We start from the raw sequence: 27,344 nt of genomic DNA, 5'->3' as shown, positions 1-27,344 counted from the left end.
CTCACTTTAGGGGCTGGGGATGTGGCTCAGGGGTAAAGTACTTGCCTAGCATGTGTGAGGCCGTGAGTTCAATACCCAGCTTCCCCCCCCCCCGAAAAAAAAAGAAAAGAAAAACAACAACAAAAAAGCTTACAACAAAATTAGAGATAAGGGCAAAATAGTTTCTGCTGGGTATTGAGGGGGGGGAGCAGGAGGTTGCGGAGCGGGTGGTAAGGGAGGGGGTGGGGGCAGGGGGGAGAAATGAACCAAGCCTTGTATGCACATATGAATAATAAAAGAAAAATGAAAAAAAAAACAACAAAAAAAAACCAAAAAAGCTGCTCTTGGCCTGGGTGTGGGCTCAGGCCTGCTCTTAGCTGAGTGAGTTCTCGGCTGGTGCCTCTGGGATCTGGGCTCACCCTGAGGACTTTACATAGAGGACTGTTCTGAGTCCTGGGTCCAGGCAGCAGAAGGCCATGTTGGTCCAAGCCCTGATGGCTGGGTTTCCTTTTCTGTTTTCTAGGTGGAGATACTGTAATCAGCCAAGTTTACCTCTGATGCCGTGGTACAACGAGGGTCTCTATTAGTCCCTATACCTTCTGTTGCAGGAGCAGCGGGGAGGAATGGGCAGGCTGTGTGGCCTGTGCATGAACCTAGGCTGCTTCCTGTTCTCTTGTCTAGACCCCAAGCTAAGAATGGTTGCATTTTGCCAAGCCCCGATGGTTCATGCCTGTAATCCTAGCTTCTCAGGAGGCAGAGATCAGGAGGATTGCATTTTGAAACCAGCCCAGGCAAATAGTTCATGAGACCCTATTTTGGAAAATCCCATCACAAAAAAAAATAGGGCTGGCAGAATACTCAAGGTGTAGGCTATGAGTTCAAACCCCAATATTGCAAAAAAAAAAAAGTTGCATTTTAAAGTGTTGAAAAAAAATCAAAAGAATAATATCTCCTGACTTATGACATTCAAATTTCAAAGCACATAAATAAAATTTTATAGATTCAGATTTTATTGTCCATAAATAAAGTTTTATTGGAGCACAGCCATGCTGACTCTTTTATATATATTGTTGTCAATGGCAGCTTTCTCACTACTTTGGCAGAATTGAGTCGTGGGAATAGAAGATTTGTGGTCCTCAAAAGCCTAAAATTTTTACTACTTGGCTAGTTACAGTTGTTTGCCAACCCTGGTTTTCTATTGCCCAGGCCCAGACTCATACTTTATTCTGCCACTGTCTAGTTATGTGTCCTCAAGCATATTCCTCCTCTGGGTCTGAGTTGTCTCGTCTGTAAAAGGATAATACTGAGAGGCAGAGTCAGGATGATCGCAAGTCCAAGGCTAGCCCAGGCAATTTATTGAAACTCTGTCCCAATTCTGAAAAAATAAAAATTTAAAAAGTAGGGATAACAGTAGTATTGCTTTATTGGGTGGCTGCAAGGATTGGGGTGACTGATTCTGTCTTCTAGCCAGCCTGATGCCAAATGTTGCCCGCTGAGGCCCCTCCTGATTCACAAGTTGTTCTCTTTCCACCTAATCAGAACTTATTGTGCAGTTGTCATTCTGGTTAGAGCAAAGGCTTTTATTTATATTTATGCTTAGTATGGGAAATCAAGTACTTATAAGCTGGGAGCTATCTTACTAATTTCGGATTTCCTATGTCTGGCACTCTTCTGTGATGAGATTCATGCCTGAATTCCACCTTGGAATTCCACCAGGCTTTTTGCTTGGAGCTGACTGTGAGGTGCAGGGTTCTTCTAGGTTTCAGTAAGTAATGTGCTCTGTGCATCACTGTTAGAGAAAGCACCTTTAGTTCAGCCATCCGGTACTCTGAGTTGTGGTAAGTGCTGGTGGTGGATGGAGAGGGGATGAGTAATCAAAACTGGTCAGTTTTGGTTCATGAGGTAGGGCCTGGTAAGTCAGAGACCCATTTTAGTAGCCTGTTGGAAGTTTCATCATTCTATGATGGAAGAGGAAGTACATTTAAAAAGAGAAGTGAGCTGTGTGTACTGGTACTTCCCCAGGTGTGCCTATGGCATAACGAGGACACAACCTCATCCCACCTAGTGTCTTTTCAGGGGGAAGAGGAACCCGAGGGCCATTGATGATGAGCTGGGGAGGTGGTGCCACGGTGCAAGTGAGAACAGGTGCTGGGCAGAGCTAATGCAACCGACGGTGCTGCAGAAGATCTTCTCCAGTAGCCTCACTTTAGTTTATACTGCATTCCCAGTGCCAGGCACAGGGACTGGATGCTGTCCATAGTCCACCATGGACTCATAGTTTAAAAAAGTTTCACCAAAGGATGTCCTAACAAAACAGTGCTTTGTCAAAATTATTAATTTTTTTTTTTTTTTTTGCGGTAGTGGGGCTTGAACTCAGGGCCTTCACGTTGAGCCAGTCCATTAGCCCTACTTTTGTGAAGGGTTTTTCAACATAGTGTCTCATGAATTATTCCTTTGGGCCAGCTTCAAACTGGGATCCTCCTGATCTTTGCCTCCTGAGTAGCTAGGATTACTGGTGTGAGCCACTGGTACCCAGCTTATGTTTTGTATTTTTTACTAGAAATTTTGGGCAGTGGTGGAGATTGAACTCAGGGGCTTGCAGTGCTGATCATGTGCTCTACCTCTGAGCTATAACATTAGCCCCAGTATATATTATATATTTTTAATAATTTGTGTCATAAAATGGGAAGTTGTAGAAAACCCTTCTGCCCATATGGAAATACTGTGACTGCCTCAAGCAAAAGCACTTGTGCTATTAGATGAGTTGTGAGCCGGACTGGCAGCCTTTTTCACAAAACCTCACTCTTATTGTAAGGAAGACTTATTATATTCAGGTAGAGCAGGCATTTTCTCAAAAGTGAACAAGGGAAATCATTCAAGGAAAATATGGAGAGTATTTGTTGCTAGTGATGAAAATTCAGTCTTGCAAGTAAAATTATAAACTCAGAAAACTTGCTGGGCATGGTGAACCTGTCTGTAATCCCAGGATTTGGGAGGCTGAGGCAGGAGGATTGCAAGTTTGAAGCCAGCCAAGACCTCCCAGGATTTGGGAGGCTGAGGGAGGAGGATTGCAAGTTTGAGGTCAGTCAGAGATAACATAGTAAGACTGGAATGCCTCTAAATAAATAAAAGTAATTTTTAGAATATAGAATGAGGGGTTGAGGATGTAGGTAGAGCACATGCTTGGCATGAATGCTGTGGGGAAATGTGTCACCATTTGGAAGAGCTGTGTAACTCAGTGAATCAATATATCCTACATGACCCACACAAGATGTTTCAAAACCTTGCATGGGCAGAAAATCCATCCCCAATGTCAGAGGGAGCAAGGGTTTCAATGTAATATCTCAAGAAGTTCAGCAATACAGTTCCACATTGCACCTAGCCTTTGAGAAACTTTATCACTTTTTTATTTCTTTCATTCATATGTGCATACAATGTTTGGGTCATTTCTCCCCCCTTCCCCTCTCCCCCTCCCTTCCCCCCCGCCCCCTCCCTGTCCCCCCTAACCCTTTGCTACCTGGCAGAAGCTATTTTGCCCTTATTTCTAATTTTGTTGAAGAGAGAGTATAAGCAATAATAGGAAGGAACAAGGGTTTTTGCTAGTTGAGATAGGGATAGCTATACAGGGAGTTGACTCTCATTGATTTCCTGTACATGTGTGTTACCTTCTAGATTAATTCTTCTTGAACTAACCTTTTCTCTTCTCCTGTTGGAAGAATCCTTTCCCTTCTCCTGTTGGCCTCTGTCACTTTAAAGTATACGCATTGAGAAACTTAATCACTTTTTATTTGAGTTTTGCATAGTATCAAAGACTGTCCACAATTACCTGAAAAGGCTATTGTAATACACTTTTTTTGTCTATACATTTCCATAAGGCTAAAGTCTCTTCATAGATTTCCAAGCAACATAGTAAAACAAATTGAAGCAGGAGAATTCATCCATTCTGTATTAAGCTAGACAATGGGATTTGAAAGCATCATCACTTTTCTCACCCTTTTTTCAGTTTTTGGAAAATGTTGTTATTTTTCATAAAAAAGATTATTGATAAATTTTATTATTATAAATGATTATTGATAAATGTTTTAAATAAATTAACAAATATTTTTAAAATTCCTACCTTAAAATCTAATATGTTAAGTATTAATAGGTATCTTACATAAAACAAAATTTTCCTGGGACCAAAATGTTGAGAATCACAGTTTTAAAGGACACATAAAACCTGTCTTCCAGAAACATGCCATGGCAAACATTTGGTGTTATCCTTTTACAATCCCTTCTCTCATTTTATAAACAAAAAGCACTCTGTTCAGCCATTCTGACTCTTAGTAAGGTGCATTGTCTCAGTGTAAAAACCTACGGGATGTCAATGCAGGAGATAGCACAAAATGTCCTTTCTTTCTCCTTCCCTCTCTCCCTCTGCCTCATCCTTCCCTCAGACTCAGGGATTGTGCATCATACTAGCAAGTGCTGTGCCACTGAGAGACAGCCCAGCCCTACAATTTAAAAGTGAAATCACCCTAGGGAAATGTATATTTACAAATTATTCAAGTTGAAAAAATAAATCTGTCTATTCCTCAAGAGAAGCTGTCTAAGCCAGGCATAGTGCTATATACCTGTAGATCCCAGCACTTGGACAGCAGAGGCAGGAGGATTGTGGCCACATAGTGAGTTCCAAGCTATCTTGGCCTACATAGCAAGACACTGCCTCAAAAAAACAATAAAAAAAAAAAAAAGAAAGTCTAAAATTGGTGGATATTTATGAACTTGGTGTGTATTTGGAAGGGTTTAATAAAAAATTTACAGTATGTAAGATATAAATATTTAATAAAAATATATCAACAAAGATGCATTGAAATATCTTAATACCTCACTCCTTTCTAATATTATCACATTTGGAACTGGTGCCTTTAAGCAGAAGCATAAGCTAGTGTGTTTAGCTCTACTGCTTGAGCTATACTTCCAGTTCATTTTGCTCTGGGTTTCTTTTCTTTTTTTTTTTTTTTTTTTGGTGGTGCGGAGATAGAACCTAGGGCCTTCTGTTCTGGTTATTTTGGAGATGGGGGGGTCTCCCAAATTGTTTGTCAGGGCTGGTCTCAAACCAAGATCTTTCTAATTTCAGCCTCCCAAGTAGGTAGTATTACAGGCATGAGCCACCCATGCCAGGATAGCTTAAGTAGTTTTTATTCAAGTACTTTCTAGAAAGTGAGAAAGTGAATTACTGTAATGATGGGCAACAAATCCTTTTGCAAGTTAGATGATTGTCAGTTCTTTGTTTTTAACACAGTTGAAGAATGAAATTGGTTTGACAGCAGATAGATCATTAAATTCCATGTTTTCTTTCAAAATTTCTTTAAATTTGGGGCTGGAGTTGTAGCTTAGTGACATGGTAAGTAACTCTTGCTCTAAGTATAGAGACAGTGTGCCAAGGAGGCATCTAAATCCTAGGTAAGGGCCAGTAAAGGTGGTTTATACCTATAATCTCAGCTCCTTAGGAGGTAGAGATCCGGAGGATTGTGGTTTGAAGCCAGCCTGGGCAAAGCTAGTGAGACCCCATCTCAAAAAATAAGGGGGACATAGTAGCATGCAACTGTAATTCCAGCCACACAGGAGACTGTAGATAGGAGTGTCACAGTCTGAGGCCTGCCCTCAGCAAAACCTCAAGATGTTACCTGAAAGATAACTAAAGCAAAAAGGGCTGGGACATGGCTCAAGTGGAAGCCATGCAAGTATGAGACCCTAAGTTCAACCCCTTACCAGCCCCTCCCCCTCCCCCCCAAAATTAAATCTTATGAAATACTGAAAAACCTGGAAGACAACATCAGGCTTTTGGCTTTTATCCAATTCCTCTTCACAGGAGATCACAACAGGGTTTTATCTACCTCCTTTATTCATCTCCTCGTGATGCACTTTCCTGGCCATCACTGAGGATCTGGCTATGTGATATGGAACAATCCATTTTGAAGAAAGACAGACATCCCATTTTTGACTGCTGTCACCTGTGAGCACCTTTACACCATGTGTAATTCCTTGTGTGTGTGATGGAGTGAGTGAAGTAAATAAAGCAGCAACGACATGAGTTGACTTGTTTTTTCCAAAACCCTCCATGGTAATTAGTATCTCTGACTCAGGGGAGGTGACAGGAAAGTCAGGTAGTGTGAGACCTTGGAGCTCAAGGGCTCGGCTGAAGCTCCACTGTTTTCTGTGCAAGGCAACTCTCTCTGTCTTTGGTTGTATAAAAATGATGTGTGGGAAATTTTGAATCACATCTCAAGAACCAAATTAAGGACCAAATTGAATTTAATTGATAGTTATTGTTATATATGTCATTTAAGAGCCATATAAACAGAGAAGAGCTTTTTCAGTCCCTAGAAAGATAAAAATTAAATTTCACTAGCAAACCGTCTGGTATACAATGGGCTTTAAAAACAAATTGTCTCTATTTCTCAATTAACCTGTATAATTTACTTAAATGTTGGTATGAAGCCATTAGTGCAAATGTTCTGAGGAACTTCTCCTAAATGAAAAGACTTGAAAATAAGGCAAAATTGAAGCATCTTAAAAAACTGAAGACTTTCTTATGCCAATCAAAATGTGTTTTCTTTGAATACAACTACCAAAAATTTAAGCAGCAGAACAAATCAATCTGTGAAATAAAAGAAACACATGCTTTACAGAGGTAGAGGAGGAAATTATGCATAAAAGTCATTATAAACTTTTTCAGGCATATAAAGAAAGTACAGATTGTAGAACAATGAACACCTGTGTACCTGCCATCCAACAGAAGAAATAAAACATAAAAATACTGTGGCAGTCCATAGTGCCACGGAAATTGGCATCTCCCAGCTTTGATGTTATTATTTCCATGCTTTAAAAACACATGTAACACATACTTGTATGTACATGTAGGTTTGTGTTAGCCAGCTTTCCATTACTATACTATAGTAAATACCTGAGATGTTCAACTTACAAAGAGAAAAGGCTCCCAGGGTGGGAGGTTCCAGTCCATGACTTGTTGGCCCTGGTTCTTTTGGGCCTGTGGTGAGACAGTGCATCATGGGAGGAGCACAACTGCTTACCTCTTGGCTGGAAAGTAAAGAAGAAGAAGGGACTGGGGTCGTGCTATCCTCTTTGAGGTCACGTCCTCAGTGACCAAGAGAAAAGTTTCCACCCCCTCCCAATAGTGCCACGCTGAGAACCAAGCTGTTAGCACATGGGCCTTTGGGCACACCCAAGCTATCAGTGTATCTTTTCATGCCGTACGTTGCTGTCTGGCACACTTGTAACCATTCCTCTAAGTGAGTTGTCAGTGCACCTGCAGCTTGCCCTCTCAGCTCAGCTTCATGTTCTGATGTTGATTTCCATAGCTGTAGTCCTTTCGTTTTAACTGTGAATGGTAGGCCTTGATTTATTTGTCCTGTCTGGAGACATTTTGCTATTATGTGGTACTGCGGTGAATGGTTTTCCCAGGGCTGTAGCTGTGATGCAGAAAGGTGTGCACCTTTTTCCTAGATGCTGCAAAGTTGCTGTTCAGTGTACTGATGTATACCCTTCCCAGAAGGCAGTAAGTCTCACTGCGCAGTGTCCTAGCCATTTCTGCTCATCAGAATTTAAAATTTTGCTGATTCAGCGGTATGAAATAGTATCTTGTTTATTTTTGGCAGTACTGGGGTTTGAACTCAGGGCCTCATGCTTTGCTAGCCAGGTGCTCTACCTCTTGAGCCACTGCACCAACCCTTTTTTGTGTTGGGCTTTTGAGATAGGGTCTCATGAACTGTTTGCTCGGGCTGGCTTTGAACTGTTGTGATCCATCTGATCTCTGCCACCTGAGTAGTTAGAATTCCAGGCATGGGCCACCAGAACCTGGTGTTTTAATTTTTATTTTTAGAGCAGTCTTGTTGATACAATTAATATTTTTAAGTGTACAGTTTGGTGATATTTGACAAATGTATATATCTGTGTGATTACCATTCCATTCAGGTTATAGATCTCTTCCTTCATCCCAGTGTTGCCTCATTGCTCTAGGTGGCCACTGGTTTCTGTCACTATAGATTAGTTTTGCATTTTCCAGTATTTGACAGGACAGTCCTGTCAAAGTTCATGTTTGGCTTCTGCCTATTTTTTTTTTCTTCCTTACCTCCTTCCTTCCTTCATCCCTTCCTTCATTCCTTCATTCCTTCGTTCGTTCCTTCCTTCCTTCCTTCTTTTCTTGCTTTCTTTCCTTTTGACAGGATCTTATTACATATGTAGCCCAGGCTAGCCTCTCTAGCTTGATCCTCCTGCCTCTGCCTCTCCAGTGCTTGGATCATGTCTGGCTTCTTTCGATCAGCATAATGTCTTGTTTTATGAGCAAACTGAAAAAGAATGTATGAAAACAATTCCATTTACAATAGCCTCAAAAAAAATCAAATACCTAGGTGTAAACCTAACAAAAGATGTGAAAGACCTCTACAAGAAAACTATACACTTCTGAAGAAAGAGATTGAGGAAGACTATAGAAAGTGGAGAGATCTCCCATGCTCATGGATTGGTAGAATCAACATAGTAAAAATGTTGATACTCCCCAAAGTAATCTACATGTTTAATGCAATTCCCATCAAAATTCCAATGACATTCATTAAAGAGATCGAAAAATCTACCGTGAAATTTATATGGAAACACAAGAGGCCACGAATAGCCAAGGCAATACTCAGTCAAAAGAACAATGCAGGAGGTATCACAATACCTGACTTCAAACTGTGTTACAAAACAATAACAATAAAAACAGCATGGTACTGGCACAAAAACAGACATGAAGACCAGTGGAACAGAATAGAGGACCCAAATATGAAGCCACACAACTATAACCAACTTATCTTTGACAAAGGAGCTAAAAATATACGATGGAGAAATAGCAGCCTCTTCAACAAAAACTGCTGGGAAAACTGGTTAGCAGTCTGCAAAAAACTGAAACTAGATCCATGTATATCACCCTATACCAAGATTAACTCAAAATGGATCAAGGATCTTAATATCAGACCCCAAACTCTTAAGTTGATACAAGAAAGAGTAGGAAATACTCTGGAGTTAGTAGGTATAGGTAAGAACTTTCTCAATGGAACCCCAGCAGCACAGCAACTAAGAGATAGCATAGATAAATGTGACCTCATAAAACTAAAAAGCTTCTGTTCATCAAAAGAAATGGTCTCTAAACTGAAGAGAACACCTACAGAGTAGGAGAAAATATTTGCCAGCTATACATCAGACAAAGGACTGATAACCAGAATATACAGGGAACTTAAAAAACTAAATTCTCCCAAAACTAATGAACCAATAAAGAAATGGGCAAGTGAACTAAACAGAACTTTCTCAAAAGAAGAAATTCAAATGGCTAGAAAACACATGAAAAAATGCTCCCCATCTCTAGCAATAAAGGAAATGCAAATTAAAACCACACTAAGATTCCACCTCACCCCTGTTAGAATAGCCATCATCAGCAACACCACCACCAACAGGTGTTGGCGAGGATGCGGGGAAAAAGGAACCCTCTTACACTGTTGGTGGGAATGTAGACTAGTACAACCACTCTGGAAAAAAATTTGGAGGCTACTTAAAAAGCTGGACATCGATCTACCATTTGATCCAGCAATACCACTCTTGGGGATATACCCAAAAAACTGGACACAGGTTACTCCAGAGGCACCTGCACACCCATGTTTATTGCGGCACTATTCACAATAGCCAAGTTATGGAAACAGCCAAGATGCCCCAGCACTGACAAATGGATTAAGAAAATGTGGTATCTATACACAATGGAATTTTATGCAGCCATGAAGAAGAACGAAATGTTATCATTTGCTGGTAAATGGATGGAATTGGAGAACATCATTCTGAGTGAGGTTAACCTGACCCAAAAGACCAAAAATCGTATGTTCTCCCTCATATGTGGACTTTAGATCAAGGGCAAACACAACAAGGGGATTGGACTATGAGCACATGATAAAAGCGAGAGCACACAAGGAAGGGGTGAGGATAGGTAAGACACCTAAAAAACTAGCTAGCATTTGTTGCCCTTAACGCAGAGAAACTAAAGCAGATACCTTAAAGCAACTGAGGCCAATAGGAAAAGGGGACCAGGAACTAGAGAAAAGGTTAGATCAAAAAGAATTAACCTAGAAGGTAACACCCACGCACAGGAAATCAATGTGAGTCAACTCCCTGTATAGCTATCCTTATCTCAACTAGGAAAAACCCTTGTTCCTTCCTATTATTCCTTATACTCTCTCTACAACAAAATTAGAAATAAGGGCAAAATAGTCTCTGCTGGGTATTAGGGGGGGAGGGAGAGGGCGGAGTGGGTGGTAAGGGAGGGGGTTGGGTCAGGGGGGAGAAATGACCCAAGCCTTGTATACACATATGAATAATAAAAGAAAAATGAAAAAAAAATAATAATGTTTTGTGTTTTTCTTTTCTTTCTTCCTTCCTTGAGATGGGGTTTTCCTTGTGATGCCCAGTCTGGCCTTGAACCTGTGGGCTCACAAGCAATCCTTCCATCTCAGTCTGGGATCACAGACATGCACCAGTACATCTGGTAAAATTTACCATTTCTTTCTTTTTACTTGGTGGCACTGGGGTTTGAATTCAGGGCTTTGTGCATGCTAGGCAGGTGCTCTACTACTTGAGACACTCCACCAGCACTTTTTTTGTGTTGAATATTTTCTAGCTAGGGTCTCTCGAGAACTATTTGCCTGGGGCAGCTTTGAACTGAGATTCTCCTGATCTCTGCCACCTGAATAGCTAGGATTACAGGTGTGAGCCACCAGCACCTGGACAGAATCTACCATTTTCAAGTACACAGTGTGGTGGTTTTTGCTTTAAAGTTTCATCTAAGTTGTATTTTGTTTGTTTTGTGATTGAATCATAACTAATTTTATGGTGACACCCTATTTTGCTTATTAATTCTTATTTGGTGAACATTGGATTCTTCCTATTTTTTTTACTATGATGCTGTGAAAATTCATGTCCTAACTTTTAAAAAAATTATTATTCATTTATTCACATGTGCGTACATTGTTTGGGTCATTTCTCTCCCCTGTCCCCTCTGCCTGCTTCCTCCCTGCCCCCCTCACTTCCAGGCAGAGCCTGTTCTGCCCTTATCTCTGATTTTGTTGAAGAGAAGACATAAGCATAATAAGAAAGACTAGTTGAGTGGTGAGGTGGAATCTTAGTGTGGTTTTGATTTGCATTTCCTTTATGGCTAGAGATGGTGAGCATTTTTTCATGTGTGTTTTGGCCATTTGAATTTCTTCTTTTGAGAAAGTTCTGTTTAGTTTAGTTGCCCATTTATTTTTTTGGTTCATTGATTTTGGGAGAGTTTAGTTTCTTAAATTCCCTGTATTTTCTGGTTATCAGTCCCTTGTCTGATGTATAGCTGGAAAATTTTCTCCCACACTGTGGATGATCTCTTCAGTTTAGAGACCATTTCTTTTGTTGTGCAGAAGCTTTTTAATTTTTTGAAGTCCCATTTGCCATCATCAAAAACACCACCACCAACAACTGTTGTTGAGGATGTGGGGAAAAAGGAACCCTGGTACACTGCTGGTGGGAATGCAAGCTGGTGCAACCACTCTGGAGAAAAATTTGGAGGCTTCTTAAAAATCTAAACATGTCCTAACTTTTTGTGTGAATTGAATATATGTTTTTATTTCTTTTGGTTAGGTACCTAATAATGGATTTGTTGGGTCATGTGGTAATTATATGTTTAACATTTTTTTTTCTCCCCCCTGCAAAACTGGGGTTTGAGCTCAAGGCCTTGCACTTGCTAGGCAAATGCTTACCACTTGAGTAACACCTCTAGCCCTTTGTGCTTGTAGGTTATTTTTCCGATAGGATCTTGCTTTTTGCTCAGGGTCAGCCTTAGACAACAGTCCTCCTACCTAGCCTCTTGTATAGCTGGGATAGCAGGGGTGAAGTACCATTCCTGGCTTGTTCTTTTGAGACTGTTTAAACTTTTTGCTAACACTGGCCTTGAACCTTCACCCTCCCAATCTCTGCCTTCCAAATAACTGGGATTACAGGTGTGTATCACTGCACTTAACCACCTAACTTTACAACTGCTTTACAACTGAGCTATACCCCCAGTCCCTGTAAAATTTAACATAAACTTATTAATATTTCTATTTATGGTTTGTAATTTTTAAATAATTATTTAAGAAAATATCCCATATTGGTTGGGCATGGTAGTGCATGTCTATAATCCCGGCTGAGGCAGGAGGATCATCAGTTTGAGGCCAGCAGAACTACATAGCAAGACACTGTTTCCAAAACAACCAGAGAGAGAGAGAGAGAAAGAGAGAGAGAGAGAGAGAGAAAATATTTATATTTCTAAGATCTTAGAATTCTCTTACATTTTCTTAAGAGGTTTTAAATATATTTATTAGAGTTTGAGTTAACTTTTACTTTTCAAATGTGGTCTTTAATCCACCTATGGTATTTGACACGAGGGGTATAATTTAGTTTTCATATGGGTAGCAGTTTCCTTAGCACTGCAGAGTGGGCCAGCATGTGCCACACTAGTCTGGAGAGCCTTGCCTAACTGGGATCTGCTTTCTGTGAGCTCGTGGATCTGCTGCCGGGCTCAGTGCTCCCTGTTCCCAACTGGTCTCCTGCCAGTGTCAGCACCGTGCTGTCTTTAATTCAGGGATATAGCCAGCTTCTCAGTTTCCATGAAAACCTTTCCTTTTTATTTTTATTTTTTTCTGTACTGGGGATTGAACCAGGGGTCTTGCATATGCTATGCAGTTGCTCTACCAGTGAGCTATAGCCCCAGCCCTTCCTTCTTTGGGAATTTTAATTGTATTACATAATTTTTTTTTTTTTTTTTTTACCTCAGGGTCAAAGCAGGTGCTCTACCACTTGAGCCACACCTCCAGTCCAGTACTGGAGTTTGAACTCAGGGTTTTGCACTTGCTAGGCAGTGCTGCACCACTTGAGCCATACCTCCAGTCATTTTTTTCTCTGGTTATTTTTCACATAGGGTTTTGCTTTTTGTCTAGACTGGACTGCATCATGGTCTTCTTATTTGATGTTTCTTGGCATCACTGGGATGACAGGTACACAACCCTGCACCCAGCTTTTATCTTTTGAGATAAGACTTCTCAAACTTTTTGCTCAGGCTGGCCTAGATCCTCTCTATCTCAGCCTCCCAAGTAACTAGGATTACAGGTGTAAGCCACAAGTGCCTGGCTGCATTAAATGTTTTTTTTTTGCATTGAATTTGAGGATTAATTTGGGACAGTTGACATGTTTATATTGTGTAGTCTTATTTTCAGGATCATAGTATATAACTGGTTTTGTTTACTCAAGTGTTCATTAACATCTTTCAGTAAAGTTTTGTGATTTTCACCTAAAAAATTCTATTTCTTTTGTGAGACTTACAGTTAGGTACCTTATAACTTTTGTCGCTATTGCTCATAGCAATGTAAAAATTACAATGTTGAGTTGCCTTTTGTTCATTATATCCATACAGTTGATTTTGACCTTTATATGTATAGCAGTACTTCTTATTTATTGTAATAATTTCTAGGATCTCTTTGTTTTAAACAGTGATACTATCTGGAAAGAATGAGTCTTTGCAATCCTTATAATGTATTTGTCTTACTGCAGTGGTTAAACTCTAAATTTGCATTTGTTGTGAGTCCTGATCTCGAAGCAGGGTGTGGTGACTCATTTCCATAATCCCAGCTACTTGGGAGGGAAACATCAGGAGGATTGCAACTTGAGCCAGCACTAGCCAAAAAGTCACCCAAACAAGCCTGACATGGCACAGCCAAAAAAGAAGGAGAAATAACTCCATCATTACCATCATTAAGTATGATTCTGGCTTTAGGTATTTGGCAGGTGCCTTTTAAGGAAGTTTTGTATAATTCCCAGGTTGTTGTTGATTTTTGTATTTTTTTTTGTTTTTTGGCAGTACTGTAGTTTGAACACAGGGCCTTAAGCCTCCTAGGAAGCTGTTCTACCACTTGAGCCTTGCCTCCAGCTCTCCCTTTGATCTTTTAATATGCTGAACTAAAGTTACACTTGTTCTAATAGTAAATTGTCTTATGTTTCAGGAGTAGAGTCAACTGAACCATGATATTTTTAATGAGTTTTTGGATCACATTTCTAATTTACAGAGATTGAACTCATGATCCTCCTGCCTCAGCCTCCTGAGTGCTGGGATTACAGATGTGCCTCCACACCCACCTGCATCTGGTGTACAACTTTCCCTTCTTATAGTGCACTGTGTTTGGTATCAAGATTAGACCAACTTTTTTTTTTTTACAATACTGGGGGTTGAACTCACAGCCTCACTCTTCCTCTACTGCTCAAGCCACTCCACCAGCTTTTTTGTGTTGAGTGTTTTTGAGATAAGATCTTGAGAACTGTTTGGCTGAGCTGGCTTGGAACTGTGATCCTCCTGACCTCTGTCTCCTAAGTAGCTGGGATTACAGGCATGAGCCACCAGCACCTGGCACCAACTTTTAAAAATGAATTGGTGAATACCACTAGAATAGTTTGTATAAAACAGGCATCATCTATTCTGAGTATTTGATAGAAACTGCCTGTAAAGTCTTGATGTTTTCAGTGAGTACCTGGTATGCAGTAATTAAGTGAAAATAATCTGAGTTGAGCTCTGGACATATTATTTACCTGTGGTTAGAAAACAGCAAATAATGATATTAGCAGGAGCCATTTTACATTTAAAAGTATTTTTTTGAAATTCATTTTCTGTAGATAAAAACCGTCTGAGTCAAAATGGTAAAATGTTACTAAAGAAAAGAGAGTTGGTATCAGTTTGAATAAGATGATCTTGTTTGAAAAGAGGGATGGGCTTTTGGTATTCCTTCTAGTCTCATAATTCTTTTAGGAATGAGTTGCCAGTTAAAGAAAAAGGGCATAGAGCCACCTGGTAGTTATATATGGAATAGGAACAGATGAAGTTCTCGGGATGCGAGTGAGTTTCTTATAGCATTCTGTAGGTAATTGTGATTGTATTGGGGTGGCTTGCTGCACCTAGAGTGGGGAACAAGGTCTGGGAGGGCAGAAACCCAGTGGGCTGGGTTTCTGGTGCTCTCATTTCTGAGATTTTTTTTTTTTTTTGGTGGTACTGGAGTTTGAACTCAGGATCTTGTGCTTGCTAAGCAAGCACTCTATCACCTGAGCCATGCTTCCAGCTCTCATCTCTGGGAATTTTTTTAGGAGTAAAGATCAGAACCACCTATTTTCAGTCTTCCCACTCTTATGCCCACCTAGAACATGTTAGTCTTCTGAAAAGTCAGTCTTTATCATTGGTGAAGGAAGCATCCCCGATGCTGGGTCAGTCAGAGAGAAACAATGTCTCTTACCGTTGGAAGCCTGTGGTTTGGTGCACACAGAGCCACCCTAGTCCTCTGTTAGATAGCAACAACGTGAACATTGAAACTTGATGAATTTTTGGAAAATCAAGGGAGCCAGGCATGATAGTGCATGCCTGTGATCCCAGCACTCAGAGGTGGAGGCAGGAGAATCACGAGTTCAAGTCCAGCCTGAGTTATGTAGCAAGATCCTGTCTCAAATAAACAAACAAAAAAAGGAAGTCAAGAGAATGGTCAGAGTGGCCTTGTCTTGAAATAAGATTTTTCTGGGTGGTTTTTGTTTTCTCTACTTGCCTTTCCATTTAGAGAAAACCTTAGGAGCTCTGCCTGGCTCCTTTGGACCCTTACCTGTCTGTGGGAAGTCTAGGACAGTGTGTGAAGGTCTGTTGCATGTTGTGTGCCTGTGTGATCACCCTGAGATCTGTGACTCTGCATCACTCGCAGCTCTCCAGTTGCAGGGTCTTGTCAGAGGCTCCCGGCATCTGCCCATCTTCATTTCATTTTGTTCCCATGGTCTCCTGCAAGTGTGGGTTTTCCATTTCTCTGGCGTGCACCCTCCAACCATCCCCTAAACTCCTGCCCCATGCATATTCCCACAGCCCATGTGGCCTCTTCCAAGCTCATAGGCCTGGCACCTGGCTACATAGAAACCACTGAAGAAGTGCTTATTGAATGAATGGATCCTCTTACTGGGTTCCTTTTGCCTTCAAGCTTCAGTGTCCACGCCAAGCCCATAGCTCCTTATTTCCCTCTCGTCCCATTGCACATCTCACTTGGCAGTCAAGCAGGACTCTCCTAAGTGCCCTGAGGCCTAGTGCTCATTGCCTTTTTTGACCTACCCCTGCTTCTCATTTTTCTACTAGCATTGCTTGGTTTGGTCCTTCATTCTGGTTTTTGAATACTCTAATAGCTCCCTAACTGGACCTCCTCCTTTTAGTCTTTCTCTCTGCAGAAAGTCCATGTTATGGACCCACACCTAGTTTGCGATTATTTAGTCTGGAGGCAGTTTCCTCATCTGTGCAGTAGGGGTAATATGATGGCCAATCTGTGGGCCCTGAAGGGTCATAATAACATACATCTAAAAGTTACTTTTAAAACTCCATAGCTAATACTTACATATCCCATTGTGAAAAATCTAGCTATTCATAAATACATAGGTAAACCATGGATTCCTACCTTTACAATCTTCCACCTGCCAGTCTCCTATTTTCTCCTGGAGTAACCACTGTCAACAGTTTGATAACTTGGCTCCTTCTCTGTGCACAAACTTACCTGTAAATACGCGAGAGCAGCCTTGTAGAAATCATTTCACTAAGTGGTACCCATTAATATTACCACCAAATAAACTTTAAGCCACAATCTACCTGTCTGTCTCTTATCGTCTCACCTCCCTGAGAAATTTTTACTATTACTACTATTATTATTGCTATTTTTATATATTTTTTGGTGGCACTGGGGTTTGAACTCAGGGCCTCACACTTGCCAGGCAGGTGCTCTTCCCTTGAGCCACTCCACCAGCCTGCTATTTTATTTTTTAACCTGTAAATGTAATTAATTGCTTTCCTTTCTCCAAATATGTCTCGTATTCTCTGGTTTTGCTTGTGCTGGTCTTAACATGCCAAATTAAATCACCACTCTTCTAAAGGAGTCTTCTGAAATTCCCTAGGTAGAAGAAAACTTACCTTTTTCTCAATTTAAGTATTGATTACTATATTAATCATTTCTGCATTTTATGTTATTGATCTTATTTAAAATTTTGTCATTTTTTTAATTGGTAGTAGTGTCATTTCTTAGCATGAAACAGAGTTAGAGAATTTTAAGTCACCCAGCTTTCAAACTAGCAAAACATTTGTGAAACCTGTAAAGTGTGAATAGATTTGACTTCTGGTGCAAATTCCAACCCAGTGTGACAACAAAACCCTACTTGACAGCTTTACCTAAATACCTTTCAAGGCTGTTCAGAAGCCACCAGGCTTTCTAGAAGCAAGCACATATTCTGTTATTTGGATAATGAGTAAGGGCTCTGGGACCAACAGTCACCAGTTGGCCTAATAAACAAAAAATTATGATTCTGAAGCCTCTTGATATCAAAGAGCAGTTGAGTTGCCCTATAGGTGCCACTCACTACAGAAGCCCTTTTGCACATTTCTTTCTTCTTCTTCTTTTTTTTTTTTTTTTATAGTACTGGGGTTTAAACTCAGGGCCCACACCTTGAGCCACTCCACTAGCCCTTTTTTGTGATTTTTTTTTTCATGATAGGGTCTTGTGGAACTATTTGCCTGGGCTAGCTTCGAACCATGATCTTCTGATCTCTGCCTCCTGAGTAGCTAGGATTATAGGTGTGAGCCACCAGTGACTGGCCTTTTTTGCACATTTTGTTCCTGAGTTTAAACGGATAGAGTTGTTGAGGAGGGTGTATCTTACCTTTACCGTTTTGAAAACTCTTTTAGGTTAAGTTTTATCTTTATTTTTAAGCCTTTTTTGCTTTGAAATATTTTTATACTCATAAGAAGTTGCAAAAAGACTGGACACTGATGGCTCATGCTTGTAATCCTAGCCTTAGGAGGCTGAAATCAGGAGGATTATGATTTGAGTCCAGCCCAGGCAAATAGTTCATGAGATCTTCCATCTCCAAGATAACCAGACAAAATGGACTAGAGGTCAAATTCCTGTCCCACAAAAAAGTAAAGTAAAAGTTTCAAAAATAGTAGAGAGTTCTGGTATACCTCCTCTCACCCAGCTTCCCCCAGTGATAGCATCTTACATAACTATACTTTAGTTTCTAGCTTTAATTCCTCTTTCTCCACCTCTCTCTGGCTCTGTAGAGCCTGTCATACGTTAGGTACTCCAGCGCTTTCCTGCCTGATAAATGAATTATTGTGCTCCGTGGGCTTGAAACCACACCTGAGTCAGTAGATTGTCATTCCATCCTTACTCTAGGACATTACAGCACCCTGACTACAACCAGCCTGTCTCAGGAGACTGACTCTGTGGCCATTCCCTGCCATTCTTTCGTGAACTCTTTGTTGATCTGCCAGTTAGGGAAGGTGAGAAAAGTTGGATTAATGCCCCCTGCTATAGTTTAGATCTAGAATGTTCTCCAAAAGCCTGTGTTTTGAAGGCTTGACCACTAGCTTATGGTGCTGTTGTAAGGTGGGGCCTGGTGGAAGGAAGTTAGGTTACTGGTACATGACCTTGAAGGGGATATTGTGACAATGGCCTTCTCTCTCTCTCTCTCTCTCTCTCTCTCTCTCTCTCTCTCTTTTGCTTCCTGGATGCCATGAGGTGAACAGGCCTCGTCTGCCACATACTTCTGCCATCATGTACTGTGCTACACAGGCCCAAAGCATCAGGGTGTAGTGTCTATGGAGTGAAACCTCTGAAGTCATGAGCTGATTTAGCTCAAGTATTTGTTACAGCAGCAGATAAATAAATCATGCTCTGGGAGCTATTTCAAAACAATACATGAGGAAAGTGAACGAGGGTGTATGTGTTGGGGGGTGGGCAGAATTAGATACGGGTTCAGTGTTTGGAGGCTCACAATACTGTTCTGCCTTCTCCTGGATGTTGAATATTCTCAGTGCTCCATCTCAGAAGTTAAAAAGCCTATCACAGTGATAGAGTATCAAAACCACTTCTTTCTGAAGCTTTGGAGTCTCTACTAAGTCACACCAGCAGGACAGAGTTCTTAGCAAGAAACTACTTCAGGCATTGTCACAAGCACTTAAGTCATATATTTGAGTTGACAGTGGAATTAATTATGCCAAAAAGACCGAGACAAGATAAGAATTATTTGTGGTAATTACCTGTAGTTTTTCAAAGAGGATTCTCTGGTCTTTGGTGGAGATTGGTCTCAGCAGAGCAGGTATTAGAGCCTTTGGATGTGTAGTCAAGAACTTGTTTTTTTCCTTTGCAGAGGGTCATATGCCCCTGTTTACAATACAGAGAGAATGAGGGTCTGGTGCTATGTTGCCAACACAAAGAACAGAGGAACAAGAGGGGAAACTGTATAGTAAGGAGCTGGAGCCCCAGCTTCCTCAGGCAAGGGAAAGAGCAGCGTGTCCCTGTCTACTAAGGGGGAAGTGTGGAAAACAAGGGCAGCTCGCTGGAAGTGGTTATAGGAAGAGATCCAGGAGAGTAAGAGCAGCCCCATAAAACCTCTGTAAGAAGAGTGCAGTCTCCATTGCCATTCCAATGCCTCTGGGAGAGTGACCTTTCTGTTCATCATTGTCCTTTACCTGCCACATATCCTAAAGAAATGGCCGTCCACACACAGGGAGTTTGGATTAAAAATGTTCCCCCCAAAGGCCCATGTGTTATAAACTTGGTCCAACTACTGGGAGGTAGTAGAAACTTCAAGAGGTGGGGCCTAATGGGAAGTCGTCCATTTATTATGGGGGTGTACTTGAAGGGGATAGCAGGACCACACCCCTTTCTCTTTCTTTTTCAATTCTCAGTCATGAGGTGTGTGGCTTTGCTCCACCACACTCTCTCTGTCAAGATGTACTGCCTCACCTCAGGCCCAGAAGCAATAAATAGGGCCAAGCAACCCATGAACTGAAACCTTCAATTTTTTTGAGCCAGAATAAATCTTTTCTCCTTATAAGTTTGTCATCTCAGGTATTTGTTACAGTAACCAACAGCTGACTAATATAGTAAGTATGAGTAAACACAACAATCTCAAGTGAGGAATATAGTCTATCAGGTATACATTGATTCAGCTATATAGAAAGTACATAAATCCCAGCTGGGATTCAATGTATGACAGTCAGCAAGTACATATAAATTTATTAGCTGTGTGGCAGGAGCAAATTACTTTTCTTTGCCTTAGTTTCTTCATTTATAGTTGGGATAATAACAGAACCTTCACATCGATTTGTTGTGAGAATCAAATGAATTAATATCTATAAATTTAGAGAAAGATGGTTGGCATTTAAGTGCTCAGTCTTATCAGTCTAGGCTGGAAGATAAAGATAAATGAATGATACAGTTTTTTTTCTGTAAGTTAATTAGGTTAAAAGAAAATCCTACCTTTCCCCCATTTAACTGATTGCCGTGGAGACAGCTCTCGGTAAGGATGTTAAGAGAGGTTGTAGGTAAGTGGTGGGTATTGATGAGCAGTTGTTGGAAATCTTTTTTTACACCATGCGTTATTGCCCTGTGCCTGCCTGTTAGCATTGTTGTTTAGTGTTGCCTCACTCGTTTTAAGTCTGCAAGCTCAGAGTAGGAGGGGTGACTTTTCCTTTTGTTGCTCTGCTGAGGTTGTCTAGGTTGATTGGAGCTGTTGACAACTCAGTCATGATGACTGTGCTTCTACCTGGGCATGCTTTTTCCTTTAAAAGTGTTTTAAATTGAAAAAATAATATGTGCACATGGTAAAGCATTTAGCAGTACAAAAGGGACAAAAGTAAAAAGTGAGTTTCTATCTTGCATCAGGCTTAAGGGCTCTCGCCTAGAGGCAAATGCTGTTAATAATTACTTTCTTTTCTTTTTTGAAACAGGGTCTCGCTATGTAATACAGGCTGGCCTCGGACTCACTATTTAGACCAGACCAGCCTTGACCTCGCCATTCTTCTACCTCAGTCTCTGAAGCTTAACAGTTTCTTGAATATCTTTCCAGTTAGCACACACACACATATGCACACAATTGTATCACACTCTTTGTACTGTACATAACCATATGTCTTGAAGAATATTCTACATTAGCTACATGGCATAAGATTGAGTCATACAAAATTGCTGATATTTATTTGGCAATTTCATGCGATTCAACCCAATAATAACTTTTGGAAATACATTTAGCTAATCAGTCTCCTGTGGATAGGCAGTTACATGTATTTTTTTTCCTTGAGTGTTACAAGTAATGACTCCCGTCAAACATGTTCTTGAAAATGTGTGGGTGCATACGTAGGATAAATTCCCAGGATGGGTGACTGGTGCTCCTGAGCAGAATTAAGCTTGCGAGAAACTGCCAACTGCTCTTATAAGTCATTTTAACAATTTATGCTGCAGCCATCAGTGTATAAGAATATATGCAGAATTCTTGAAAGAAGGAAGAAGGAAAAGAAAGAATATTCATTCGTGCCTTTTGTCTTAGTCCATTTTGTGCTACCGTAACAGTATTACAGATGAGGTCATCTTTCATGAGCAGAATGTATTGGCTGATAATGTGGGGACGCTGAGAAGACTGAGATGGAGGAGCCATCATCTGGTGAGGGCCTTCTTGCTCATTATCCCGTGGTGGAAGGCATCACATGGCAGAAGGGCAGACGGAAGAGGAGAGAGACTGCACACTCAAGGGCCAAACCTATTCCTGTGACTATTTGCATTAGTCCCTTCTTAAGGGTAGAGCCCTCCTAACATGGTCATAATAGCCGTTAGATTTCAACAAAAGTTTTGGAAGGGACAGACATTGAGACTGTAGCACTTTCTTTTTGTACTTTGGCATTGACTATGAGGAGAAGACTATGAGCCCAGGAACAGTAATAAGCATCACAATAGCAATGTAACAGCAGTAGTAATTCTGTGGTAATGGTAGTAGTAATGGTAGTCACAATTTATTGAGCACTTACTCTGTGTCAGGGAATGTTTCAAACCCTTATTATTTTATTTTGCAGTGCTAGGGATTAAAACTCAAAGCCCGCCCATGTTAGGAAGCTCTACCACTGAGCTGTTGCACAGCCTGTAAATCATTTTCCTTTTTCTCCCTGTAATACTGAATTTTATTCAGTTTCTGCTTGGTGTTAACAATAAGAATAATAACCTTAACTTTTTTTGAGGTAAGACAATATAAATTCATTAATGGCAAGGTCAATTATTTTTTGTTACTTATGGCATGAAATTTACCATTTTAATTATTTGTAAACCATTTGAGTAAAGTATATTCACATTGGTATGAAATAAACCTTCAGAAATTTTTTCATCTTGCAAATATGAAACTCTATACCCACTAAATAACTCCCCTTCCCCTTAACCTCTGGTAGCCATGATTCTACTTACTGTCTCTATGAATTTGACTATTTAGATATCTCATATAAGTAGAATCATAGAGTATTTGTCTTTTCATGACTGGCTTTTTCCCCTTAGCATGTCTTCAAGGTTCATGCATGTTATAATATGTAACAGGATTTCTTTACCTCTTAAAGTAGAATAATATTCCATTATAGCTATATAATATTTCTATATATATTTTCTTTATTCATCCATGGGTGTGTAAATATTGTACATGAGTGTGCAAATACTTCTTCAGGATTCTGTTTTTCAGTTCTTTGGATATATACTCAGAAATGAGATTGCTGAATTCTATTATATTTCTGTTTCTAATTTTTTGAGGACCTTCTACATTGTTTGCACAGTGGAAGCATTATTTTACATTCCCGTCATTGCTACGGAGTGCCCATCTCAGGCCTCCACATTCTATTGAAATCACTTACATTGCACTGGATAAACACCTGCTGTGCACTTGCTAAGTGATTGACTTGGGAAGTAAAGGCAGGAGATACAAAGATGATTCAGGTAGAGAACTCTCTAGGGTGAGGTGAATGCTGTATGAATTGTAGGAGTCTGGGTCGTAAAGGTCATGCATTTGTCAGTGCTCAGTGAATGTACACTTAAGGTTTGCACATTTCATTGTATCTAAAGTTTATATCAAGAGAAAAAACAAATATTGAACTCTAGTAAAAGATATACACTCTGAAGTTTTAAAGGGAAGTGAACTGATACCTGAAATTTATTATTTTGAACTGTACAAATGAGATTAATGAATGGTTAAAAGGATGAATTGGTGATAAACAGGTAACAACATATTTACAATATAATGACTCTGCTGTATGTCTTAATGTTTTCGTAATAAATACTTGTGGGGAAATGATGAAAAGACAGCACTCAGAAGGCCCTGATTTTTTTTTTCTTTTTCTTTCTTTTCTGGTCTGGGACTGGGGCTTAAACTCAGACAGTTTACTGCTTGAGCCATGCCCACACTCTGTGTTGCTCTGGTTATTTTTGGAGATAGGGTCTCATGAACTATTTGCCTAGGCTGGCTTCAAACTGCAATCTTCCCAATCTCAGCCTCTCAAGTACCTAGGATTACAGGTGTGAGCCACAGATTCCCAGCCTCCTGATTTTTACTTATGCAGCATAGTGAATGGCCTCTTGTGTCCTATCCTAGCCCTTTTTTTTCCCTGAAGGGTGGGAGAGCCCAGAGACAGATCATGGTTAACAGTAAAAGCATTTGCTCCCCTTTATAACCTCAGAGTCATTCTTAGAAATACCTCTGTCATGACAGATCAGCCAGCAATTAGTAATGCCTGATGACTGCATACAATTGTTGAGGTCCTCCAGGACCTATAGAAAGAAATACTGTTTGCACTGTAATTGTCTTAGTCCATTTTCTTCTGCTATAATAGAGTGCCAGATGGTAATTTACAGACACTAGAACATTATTGAGCTCATGGTTCTTGAGCCTGGGAAGTCCAAGAGCATAGCACTGGCATAGCAAGGGCCTTCATGCTGCAACATGGTGTGGCAGAAGGGCCAGAGAGAGACAGACCCTTTCCTTAGGTACCTGTCTACTACTAAGACAGCTAACCCACTTCCTCAATAATAGCGTTAATCCATTCAGGGAACAGAGATCTCATGACTTAATTGCCTCTTTTTTTATTATTATTTAAAGAATACTTTATTAGTTTCTGTCATCAGACCCACGTAAATGAGACATATTGTTTTATACAGTGCACTACTGTGCAGATGGGAAAAACTGAATTTAACATTTCTAGACCAATACAGCTATTAAACTCTGTACAATGCCAACTTAACATAGTAAACTGTAATACTTTTTTCCATAGTTGATAGAACTAAAGTTTCTGAAAACTCAAGTTATATATATGCATACATATATATTTATATAAAAAGACCACTAATAACAGTATGTTTTGACCAATAGAAATAGTTTTCCCAGGTTCCTCAGTCATCTCAACAAAATTGTAGAAACATCCAGTGCACTTCCATTAAAATAAAAAGGTAAAAAACAAAACACCAGAAAACAACAAAGTTCTGTTACTCTTGTGATGCCTGACTGCCTTGTAAAGTTCCCACCTCTTAGTGTTGTTACAATGGTGATTAAAGTTTCAGATGTGTTTTGGAGGGGACAGTCACACCATAGCAATAACTTAGGACACAATTATAGATGACTGAAGCAAAAGTTTCATACAACTATACTTTCACGTACCCTGGTATTTTCTATTCCATTTGTGAAGAAAAAATGTCAGTTTAGATCCTCTAATGTATTAAGAACTGGCAATCTGAAAAATGCTGTTGTAACTAATTTAGATCCTAAAGCCAAAAGATGAAATATATCATGTACTAATAACAATGAACATCGTCATAAAAGTCACTAGCATTTCCAGGTAAGTCCCTGAAGCTCTAGAGCTCTACAGGTCTGCACTTCATTATCTGTGTCACTGCAGTTTTTTATTTGTGTGGTCTTTATTTATTTATTGTTTTACTATTCATATGTGCATACAATGCTTGGGTCATTTCTCCCCCCTGCCCCTACCCCCTCGATACCTGGCAGAAACTGTTTTGCCTTTATCTCTAATTTTGTTGAAGAGAGAGTATAAGCAATAATAGGAAGGAACAAGGGTTTTTCCTAGTTGAGATAAGGATAGCTATACAGGGAGTTGACTCACATTAATTTCCTGTGCGGGTGTGTTACCTTCTAGGTTAATTCTTTTTGATCTAATCTTTTCTCTAGTTCCTGGTCCCCTTCTCCTATTGCCCTCAGTTGCTTTTAAGGTATCTGCTTTAGTTTCTCTGCGTTGAGGGCAACAAATGCTAGCTAATTTTTTAGGTATCTTATCTATCCTCACACCTCTCTTGTGTGCTCTCGCTTTTATCTTGTGCTCAAAGTTCAAACCCCTTGTTGTGTTTGCCCTTGATCTAATGTCCGCATATGAGGGAGAACATACGATTTTTGGTCTTTTGGGCCAGGCTAACCTCACTCAGAATGATGTTCTCCAGTTCCATCCATTTACCAGCGAATAATAACATTTCATTCTTCTTCATGACTGCATAAAATTCCATTGTGTATAGATACCACATTTTCTTAATCCATTCGTCAGTGCTGGGGCATCTTGGCTGTTTCCATAACTTGGCTATTGTGAATAGTGCCGCAATAAACATGGGTGTGCAGGTGCCTCTGGAGTAACCTGTGTCACAGTCTTTTGGGTATATCCCCAAGAGTGGTATTGCTGGATCAAATGGTAGATCGATGTCCAGCTTTTTAAGTAGCCTCCAAATTTTTTTCCAGAGTGGTTGTACTAGTTTACATTCCCACCAGCAGTGTAAGAGGGTTCCTTTTTCCCCGCATCCTCGCCAACACCTGTTGTTGGTGGTGTTGCTGATGATGGCTATTCTAACAGGGGTGAGGTGGAATCTTAGTGTGGTTTTAATTTGCATTTCCTTTATTGCTAGAGATGGTGAGCATTTTTTCATGTGTTTTTTGGCCATTTGAATTTCTTCTTTTGAGAAAGTTCTGTTTAGTTCACTTGCCCATTTCTTTATTGGTTCATTAGTTTTGGGAGAAGTTAGTTTTTTAAGTTCCCTATATATTCTGGTTATCAGTCCTTTGTCTGATGTATAGCTGGCAAATATTTTCTCCCACTCTTTGGGTGTTCTCTTCAGTTTAGAGACCATTTCTTTTGTTGAGCAGAAGCTTTTTAGTTTTATGAGGTCCCATTTATCTATGCTATCTCTTAGTTGCTGTGCTGCTGAGGTTCCATTGAGAAAGTTCTTACCTATATCTACTAGTTCCAGAGTATGTGTGGTCTTGAAAAAAGATACTTAACCTGTCAGTCTCGGTTACATCATCTGTAACATGGATATACTAGGAACATACACATGTTATAGAATTCTGGAAAAGGATCAAATGAGATGCTATCCATACAGTGCTTAGCATAAATAGTGCTCAACTGAAGGGCCTCAATAAATGGTAAATATGTGTATTAGCCATTAGCATTCAGGACTTCTGTATGTTTGGACCTCAAAATGCAATCAGAATGATCATTCAGGGAATATGGTGTTCCTTCTTGTCACCTTTAGTTCTGTTTTCCTATTTGTGTTTGTAGAAGTAACCCTCAGGAGCGCCCCATTGTTTGCTGCAGTGCTCAGTAAACACTTCTCACTTTTCTAGCGGTTGTTGGTGGCACTGGTGAGAGAGCCATTTGGAAACATGGGGATTTTGGCAGGCTGGGTGGTATTTGTTTTTGGAGACTGCCTTAGCATAATCCTAGGTGAAGGCAATGCCTCGGGTTTCTCACTGATTCATCCCCTTAGTTTGAATTCTGGGGAAACTGCATCAGACTTGGGGGGCAGGCAGGAGGAGTCCCTAGGACCTCATTACAGATAAGCTTACTTCTTTGAAAGTCCCTTACTGAGAGATTATTCCAGATCATTTAAATTTCTTCCCTTTTAATCTGAACTTGGCTGCTGGTGGAAATAATTAGACAGAAAATGTTCTGGTATTTGGGGCGCAATTAAAATTTTTTACTCTTCTGAAATTAATAGAATCTTAGAATTTTAGAGTTGACAGGGCCCTAGGAAAATCTGTACTACCCTGGCAGTTGATGGGTGAGTCTGGTCTGTCAGGGAGGAAAGACCATGGGGGCTTCTTGACATCTCATGGCTGGCAGGAGAAGAGACATACTGCAGTCGCTGGAGAGCTGGTGGATTTAACCCAAAAGCCCGTCTAAGAGAATTACTATTACAGGACCAGAAGTGTTTCAGGTTTCAGATTTTTTTCAGAATTTGGAATATTTGCATGCACATAATGAGTTATCTTGGGAAGGGGACCCAAGTCTAAACATGAAGTTCATTTATGCTTGTATAGCCTGAAGGTCATTTATACAGTATTTTTAGTATACCTGAATTTTCACTGCAGCCTGGCTTGTGAGGTAAGGTGTGGAATTTTTCATTTATAGCATCACGCCAATGCTC

General features: G+C 40.2%; 1 protein-coding gene and 1 pseudogene across 2 annotated transcripts in view; one reads left to right on the top strand and one right to left on the bottom strand.

Moving 5' to 3' along the window:
- The window catches only part of Kcng3 (potassium voltage-gated channel modifier subfamily G member 3), a 58,290-nt gene that overhangs the window by 12,298 nt on the left and 18,648 nt on the right, over positions 1-27,344 (top strand). The window lies entirely within an intron of this gene.
- LOC141415317 (U11 spliceosomal RNA) lies at positions 17,370-17,494 on the bottom strand (annotated as a pseudogene).

The sequence above is a fragment of the Castor canadensis genome, chromosome 12, assembly GCF_047511655.1.
Source record: "Castor canadensis chromosome 12, mCasCan1.hap1v2, whole genome shotgun sequence".
In the NCBI taxonomy this organism is placed as follows: domain Eukaryota; kingdom Metazoa; phylum Chordata; class Mammalia; order Rodentia; family Castoridae; genus Castor; species Castor canadensis.
The sequence above is the reverse complement of the archived record's forward strand: the minus strand, read 5'-3'. Positions and strand labels throughout refer to the sequence as shown.